The following is a 9000-nucleotide window of genomic DNA, read 5'->3' on the forward strand; positions in this document are numbered from 1 at the left end:
TTTTTTTTTTTTTTTTTTTTTTTTTTTTTTTTTTTTTTTTTTTTTTTTTTTTTTTTAAATAACGGCAGGCACTTGAACTCTCGTTCTTCGCCTCGGAAGATGCCGGAAGTGTTGCTCATTTAGCGTTACCCAGTGGGCACCTGTGAACCTAAGTCACGGAGGCGAGCAACATTACCCACGCCACACTGCCACAAACCCGTTCATAGGGTGGGCCACATTCACACATCACACACAACAGAGGACAGCACAGAGAGAAACATCCATGCCCAGAGCGGGATTCGAACCCGCAGCCATTGGCTTCGCAGTCAGGCACGCTAACCGCTCGGCCACCTGGCCGGCCATTAGCAGTGATCTCGTGGTGACTATTTTAAAAAATGGGTACACTAACTGATTATTTGTTAACCACTAACTGATTATTTGTTAATAATTATAAATAAAAAAATAATAAGTAAATGATATAAAATAAAATATTGACTTCATTTGTTTGTTTATGTTATTACCTCTCTGTGTTATCTTCTTTTTCCACAATATTATTTAACTACCTAACATTAAGTTTACTAACCCAAATAATTTCGACATCAATGGCCTTTGATTCAGTCTGTAATCATATCATTTACAGAGGTGGCCTTTTTGGCCAGGTACTCCGATGAACCAACTACTATTTAGTTTCCGCAGTTGAACGAGATAGTGAATAGCAAAATAACAATTTCACATCAAATAACTGTTTGCTTTTAATGTATCGTCTTGTTTAGGATCACTCGGTTGGCTTATAGATTTTTGACTTTACGATAGCGAGAATTTAAACCTGGTCAAAATAGAAATCTATTCTTATTTAAATATATTTTTGAGTAAGATAGTTTTTCGGTAATTGTTTTACTACCAGTTTGAAAATCCATTCTCCGAAAGAGTGAAAGTTGGCAGGCATGTATACACATATTATTATTATATTGTTACTATTAAAGGTTCTAGATATAAGTGTGTGATAATCAAATAATCCTGTGTTTTAATTTAGAAATGTTTTTTTTTTTTTATTCTCAAATTGAATTAATTTTCTCTTCACTATTACTTTTAAAATCATTTCCAGAAAGAGTAGAAATTGTCAGTTACGAAATACTATATTGCGAAAGTACCATATCGTTTAGTATTGCAGGGTTCCGACCGTCTGGAATTTTTTTTTTAAAGTGGTAGTAAAAGTGATTGACACACACACACAATAGCATATATATATATATATATATATTTGTCAATAGCGAAGAAATGCAACCTTATTAACTTTAATTAATGTTTATCAATTTAACTTTTTCATGCTTACTGTCTTGGCCTATTTGCCAAGAAAGGCAAAAAGTGGTATTCATTAAAAAGCTGTAAACAACAAATAAGATTACGTGTAGAGAAGTTTTCCTATTTATTTATTTCAGATTGTTATAAAAATAACAGCTGAGAAAATTTTCGATTTAAACTTATTTCTATAACTTTTTACATTTTTAGGTGCAAGTACTATTTCTGCATTTAACTAATAATAGTATGTAAGTTTAAGTAAGGTTGCAGTAAAATATCAGGGTTGCTACGATCAAAAATGATTTTTTTTTTTTTAAATTTGCAGCAAAAATGAGAAAAATGGAGATGCTTTAAGTAATTCTTTACAGTTAAAAAACATTAAATTTAAAGAAAATATATACGGGTGTGAAAAGCCATTGGAAAAAAGGATGCCATCACTAAGTGTTTACTAGACAAAACCCACATTTTGCACAATAACGTTTTAACACTTAGCGACCTTACATAAAGTCGTTACTAACCGTGTATGCATAAAGTTTAGTTACAAGAGCAAATTATTAAGGGGGGTTGGTAGGGCATATACTAATAATGCTAAAACGTATCTTTTTCGATGTAACTTTTTTCAGCATCTAAGCCAAACATTGTTTCCGTTTTTTTTTTTTTCAAGGAATATTTACATATACATATTTGCACTGTGATAACTGTTAATACATATCTTTAGCCGAAATTTTTGTTTAAAAATTATGAACAGAAAACTTTTAAAAAGTTTCATAATTTTTGTGCAAAAATCGTTCTTAACAAGTATTCCTGTTCATTATAACATTATTACAAAATACAACTGATGTGATCTCAAATATCTCCCAAAAATTTCGAAGCGATATCATAGTTTCTTAGAAAAGATGCAATGAAAAAGATAAGTTTTAGCATTATTGATATATACACTACTGACTCTCCTTAGTACATTTTACATAGTAATAAAATCATTTTTCTACCACTATTTTATTTTTAAAAAAATATTGAATATTTCTTAAAAAAATTGAATTATTATTAATATCATCTTATACATATAAGATTGCATATCCCCATAATAAAAGAGAATCTCATTTTGAAGCTGAAGTGTAGTCAACGGAAGAAAGTCACTATTTGGTGCATGCAGAGATATTTTAAATAACGGTAGAGATCTACAAACAAAATTTGCAGGATTTCGGATAATTTTACCAGCTTTTTAAAAACCTCAACATGGCGTAATTGCAACAAGGTGGCGTATCGCATGAGCCTTCGAATTTTTTTGGATGTAGTGGTGATTAAAAACCCTATAAATCGAATTTTTAAATAAAAAACACATATTAAAAGACTACCACGCGATTTATCCGCTGTACGGAACAAGTTGGCATCTCTGGAGTATGCATACTTGCCAAATCTTCCGGTATTCCCGAATGATTTTATTTTTATATTCAATGTGGTGTCAAAATTGTATAATCTCCTTAATAATCTCAATAAATAATTACAGTTTAAAGTAATTGTGACGACCATTACATTTGAATAATTAAAACATATATATGGTAGGCTTGCTAGCTGTCTCATAGTTCTCAGTATCAGATTATTACATGTCTACACAGTCCAGATAAATCGGTTGGTGGCGCTTCTCACCCAATACCGAGTTAGCAACAATAAATACCCAGCATCCTCTTCTCTAAAAGTGTTTTTATTTGTTAGATATATTTCAACTCAAAACCAACATACTTTCTTAAATTAATAGATTTCAATCTACCACTAGGAAAACACCTTCTTTTAAAGTTTATAAGTTGGCTGGTATGTTTACGTAACAGGCTTAGATATGTATGAAATGCCGGCACACTTTTGTATTACTAATAGCATATTTGCTAACTCTTCCGGATTTTCCGGAGGATTTTATTTTCATATTTAAAGTGGAAGTAAATATATACTATTTTTTCTTTTATGAATTTAATTTTTAAATGATTTTGATCACCACTATTCTTACAAAAATTAAGCACATATATTAATATGCGTTACTATCATGGTTGTCAACTTAAGTTTTTTCAAATGCAACGTATTTGTTTGCTTATAATTGAAGTTTTAATTCCATTTTAATACCACTGGGAAAAATTATAATGGAAGGGATTAAAAGTTGGCAGGTATGTAATAGACTACCGTAATAAGAAAAGTACTGATATGAAAAAAGTGGTAGCAAATTTGAAATATTATTAATTAGATATTTTATCAAATTAAGTATCTGTTTAATTACTAGCCATGATTAAGAAGATAGTCCTTATCTACAAACTAATTAAAAAAATTTTAGCGTGTGCAAATACTACCTGTAACTTTTTTTATTACTTTTTCAATTAAATAAAAGTTCATATAATATGAAATGTTAAAAAAGATTTATGCATCATTCATTCTAAGGACATAGCTATATTTTAAATTCTGACTCAAATGTGTCCAAGATTAATGCAAATGATAAGAAAGTTACCATTCGTAAAAAGAGTTGTTTTGATTTAAAATCTTCAGAAAGAGTTTAATTACTTAGTTTTTCTTTGAGTGTTGCAGATTTGCTTGAGGCCAATTTATTAACGAAGTGTGAATGCTGTGAATTATATTACTAAACATTATTTATTCATAATCAATAAACACTTTTTACTTTTTGAATATATAAATATATATAACTACAATTATACTACTACAATATAACTATAACTGTATATATAACTACAATTATGTATATATATATTAAATTGTAGTTCATTTATTTCGGAACTTGGTAATAAAAGCTATTTCANTTAAAAAATAACTTCTTACGCGGGAAAACTTCTTAAAAGGGAACTTTTTAAACGGGTTCCACTGTATAACTACAATTATGTATATATATATTAAATTGTAGTTCATTTATTTCGGAACTTGGTAATAAAAGCTATTTCATATTTTTTTCATCACAATCTACGTTTACTGATTTCAGTCTTATGAAAGTAATTTTATTCTTACAATAAAATTTGAACTGAATCTTTATTCTCTCATATGTGGAATATCAAGTTTGCAATGGGTAGACTAACAAGTAAGTATATAAATAAAAATTTTCGTTACTCATAAAAGTCTTTCAATAAAAAAAATTTAAATACGCTTTAGATTTTTTCTTCTTGCGTATCATAATACGCAGACTTGGCATAAACAAAAAACTTTAAATTATTTTATTTATCGTCACTCAGTAAAATGTAGTGTACACATCTTACAAATAAAAAACTAAACTAACAAAAACTTGTTTCAACTTTTTTTTCCTTATATTTTCTTAATAGCTTATCTATCGTAAGCAGTTGTTATAAAAACAATAATTAATTAATTATTATTATTTTTAATTTATAAGAAAGCAAAAAAAAATGTCAGGAAAATTAAGATAAATTAATGGCTAAATACAATCGCAAAATATGTCAAGATAGTACTAAATATGTGATATGAACTTTTTCTTAAGTTAAAATCTGTTGATCAACCGAGTGAATCATAAGCAAGACATAGGAGTTGGTTTTTATTTGTAAACAGAAATTTTATGTAAAATTATTTAATTGCATTAATGAAAATATATAGATTAATAATATACATTGATATACTGATAAATAATACTAATTAATAATATATACTGATCAATAATGTTATTACTACTATATTTTTCATAATGTTGCATTTCACACCATCTGATATTACTAATAATACTTATTACTAATAATATTAATTACCAACAATAGTTTCCAAAAAGATTAATGAAATAAATAAAATTCAAAAATCATCTTCTTAAATTATAAGTAAAAGCAGTAACAAACAAGTCATTAGATATTTAGCCTTTTCTTTAATGCATAGGATTTTTATTTATTTACAAACAACCTTTGTTTTTCATATTCAGTTTAACCGCAAAGATATTTAAATAATTGCTTAATACAACTCAACACAACTTACCTTTTAGAAACAACGAAATGATTGGAACACTTTCTCAGAAGTAATTTCCAGTAAGGCTTCGGAAACAAACGCGCACTGTTTCTAAAAACATGAATTCAAAAATTGAAGGAGAAAAAAATAACAGTTGAAAAGAAGCAGCAGCAAGTAAGCACAACAACCTCCTTCAACCATATATTCCAAGCAGTGATTCCACTATAACCGCTAGGGTGGGCTCTGTAGAGACGGTGGTGTTGCCCCCACTATTCCACCCTCGCTGTAGGCGCCTGAAGATGGGATGTCTGGCGCCGGGAGTCGTGTTCATCGCCAGGTCTTCAGCCAATAGAAAAGCTAGAAATAATGAGGTGGAGTTAACTGATAAACTTCTCGATAGCTAGTGACATCTAGCGGTGAGCGTTAGTTTTTTCAAGAAGAGTAATAGTAGTTGTTTTGTTCTGGTATTTTTGAGTTCATGGATTAGATGACGAGCTATCGGATTTTGAGAATCTGTTGTAAGCTTGATTTGAGAAAAGGAAAAATGACTAATGTCCTTTTCTAGATTCTAAGTAACCTTCTGCCTTGATCGTAATTTCGTAAAATAATAACTGAATTGGCATTGAAGGGTCGTATAACAAGACAATACTAAGCCTATCTCTAGACCATTGTTAGGGAATAAATTTAATATTTCATTGTTTAAATTAAGTTACAGAATAATTAATGCTTATAAACAAAAGTGATAATTTGAGTTATGGTTAGTAAATATTGTGTTGATAAATAAAATATGTATATTTATTAAAATATATTTGTATTATTATTAAAAATTAATCGCAAAAAGTACCTAAATAACCATTGTTTAATTGAATCTAATACAGGCATAAGAAATGCTATTATTGTTTATCAAGTTATTGTAATTAGCAAATTTAAAAAAAAAAGTAATTCTAAAAAGTAACTTTATTTTTCGAATATGCAAAAATTTGCATTATTTTAATTTATCATTAGCTATAAGCAGCTTGCGTCAAGTATGGACTGGATTAGCCCATCTTTTTTGTGCGAAGGATCCTTTTTTGCATTTTTTTTATCAATCTCGTTGAACAGAAGCCCAATATTGAGTTTACTACTCAATTTTTAATTCTGTAGTCTTGTAATTTTGAACTCAATCCAGAAGACAAGGGAACTACGTGATCAATTATAGGGAGAAATTTGCCTTTATGGTGAACCTTTTGATGAAACTAACCCCCATTTGTGTTACATGGAGAGGAAAACAGAAAAACTTCATGGCAAGGGGACTTCAACCCATTATCCGTCTACCACCGAGGATATTTTACATCAGTAATGTGATCGACACGAGTCCGGTGCGGAATTCGTATCGACCAGCCATCGCTGGAATGCTAACGCGGATTACCTTATTGGGAGGCGAGAGCTCTATCCATTGAGGCGCGACGGCTTTCTAAATGTATTATTTTGTGAATAAACAAAAAATTCTACATTAAGCATAGATGTAGCTACCACCAGTAGTAATTTGTTTTCTAACAGACTATAACTTTGACAATCACGTGCATATATTAGCTAATCATTGTTTGAATGATGATGGTCTGCTGGTATGAGTAAAGTTATTCTGAAAAATTCTTTTATTTATATTTTTTTGGGGTCATTTTTTTATGAGTTAGATTCTTCTTTTATAAACATATCTTATTATAACAAAATATTAGTATAGTTTTAATTAAGATATCAGGATTTTTTCTAAAATTTAAGCAACTATGAGCAGAGCTTATAAGCGTAACTGCCTAACTGAAATATTTTATGCATCATCTTAATCACCTAAACATCATGGTCAAGTTCTTAGCCCCATTCTTAAGGTTCTACCTTTTAACGGCAATGGTAGAAATGCCACTTAATTTTGACCCTGGTCAGACGATGTGGACAGCGCCTGAGCTGGTACCTCTCACTCCAAACTTCCATATCAAAACTAATATATATCTCATACATATACGTATGGGTTATTGATTTGTCTTGATAGGTGAAAGAATTTAACTTTTAAACTTAATATTTACAACGTTTATAAATACACAGACATAGGACGACTTCAAGCATAATATTGTTTAAACATATAGCATTGTTGTCGCGAACTTTCATTTCCTCTAATTGAAGTGCTTATATATTTATAATCATTTAAATTTAAAAAAAAACTGCTTTTGATAAAAGATTAATCGAACTTCTGTTTACGAAAAAAACAAATAAAGGAAAAATAAATGAGTCAATCAATGTAGCAATGCCACAACTGTCACACTTTTCTTAACCTAAATTAAGGGAAAATCTACTATCATTTCAAAAGATAATTATATACTTAGAGACATTTAATAACAGTTATTATTCATCATTTATCATGTCAAAAGTTATCCAAGTATATAATTATGTCAGAATTAAGTATTTTAATTTTTAAATAGTAGTTGATTTTACTTTAGGTTTTGGTTATAAATTTATAATTGATTGTAAATTTGGATATCTACCTTAGACTCTGCTATTTTTAGTCGAATTTGTAAATATATATTTTTCATAAAAAATGAAACATAAATTAATCCTAATTAGTGTTACAACCACAAATAACGGCTATTTAAAATTCAAAACAAAACACACGTTTTCTAAATTAATTAACGCAATACATCATTATTTAAAATTAGTTGAAAGAAAGCCATTATATATCAGACTAAAAATTATCACCAATTTTTGTAACAGATAAAAGAAAAGTTTACAGCTATTTAGTGTAAGTTATGGTGTGTTGACCAGTCTTTTTGATGGATAAAATAAATAAAAATATATTAAAAGTAATAAGTTTATAAACTGAGAAACTAATTGACCGATTTTGCTCAAATTCTGTATATGCAGAGATGCCAACTGCTCCGGACACGCCAAAATAGTTTAAAACACAGTAAGTAACTACAAACTAAAATTTGCAAACATTTGAATAATTTTTCTAATTTTTTAAAAGGTTTAACATAACGTAACAGTAATAAAGTGGTGAATATATAAGTCTACGAATTATTTAGAAATAGTGGGGGATAACAATCTAATAAATTGAATTTATTAACCCTTTCGCGCCGACTGTCACAAATACGTGCCAGCATAAAACCGTATCAACCAGTGTAAAAAGATAAAACTGGTAATCAAAGTAATTCTTTAGCAGTTTATTTGTGGGTGGAGTTATAATTGTTTGATTTATTTAATTCACCATTACTTATTTCAAAATAAAACTATTTAGTTATGCTTTGATTTAACATTTATTATATATATGATTAAACTAACAATAATTAATGTAAAAGCAAAGTAATTCTATCAAATTAGAAACGACTACATTTAAGTTACCGTTTTTTCTTTAATTACGTCCTGATCCTGATTTTGTACGAATGCTTTTCCGAACCCCCCTTCCCCTAGGGGTTAAACAAAGAATCACAATTAATAAACCACCACTCGAAAATATTTATTCGCTATCCGGAGCAAGTTGGCATCATTGTATATGTACGCTTGCCTAGTTTAAAATGATGTAAAAATTGACTTGAATTACCACTCAAAAAAATTTTTTTTACTATATTAATAAATAAAATAGTAAAATAATAACTATCGGAAACTATTGCATACCTGCCAACTTTTACGTACTTGGCGTAAAATTTTATTTTTATATTTAAAGTGGTAGTAAATATATACTTTTTCTTCTTTTATAAACTTAATTTTTAAATGATTTTGATCACCACTATACTTAAAAAAATTAAGCGTACATATTGATATGCGTTGCTA

General features: G+C 28.8%; 1 protein-coding gene across 1 annotated transcript in view; it reads right to left on the minus strand.

The window, feature by feature from the left end:
• Window positions 1–5502, minus strand: part of LOC107450977 (T-box transcription factor TBX3) — a 21132-nt gene extending 15630 nt beyond the window's left edge. Inside the window, exon 1 of the mRNA XM_043043542.2 lies at window positions 5236–5502. The gene's annotated coding sequence lies outside the window, so the exon portion shown is untranslated. The remainder of the gene's footprint in view (window positions 1–5235) is intronic.
• Window positions 5503–9000: the final 3498 nt, after the last annotated feature.

The sequence above is a fragment of the Parasteatoda tepidariorum genome, chromosome 6 (assembly GCF_043381705.1).
Source record: "Parasteatoda tepidariorum isolate YZ-2023 chromosome 6, CAS_Ptep_4.0, whole genome shotgun sequence".
NCBI classification, from domain to species: Eukaryota; Metazoa; Arthropoda; class Arachnida; order Araneae; family Theridiidae; genus Parasteatoda; species Parasteatoda tepidariorum.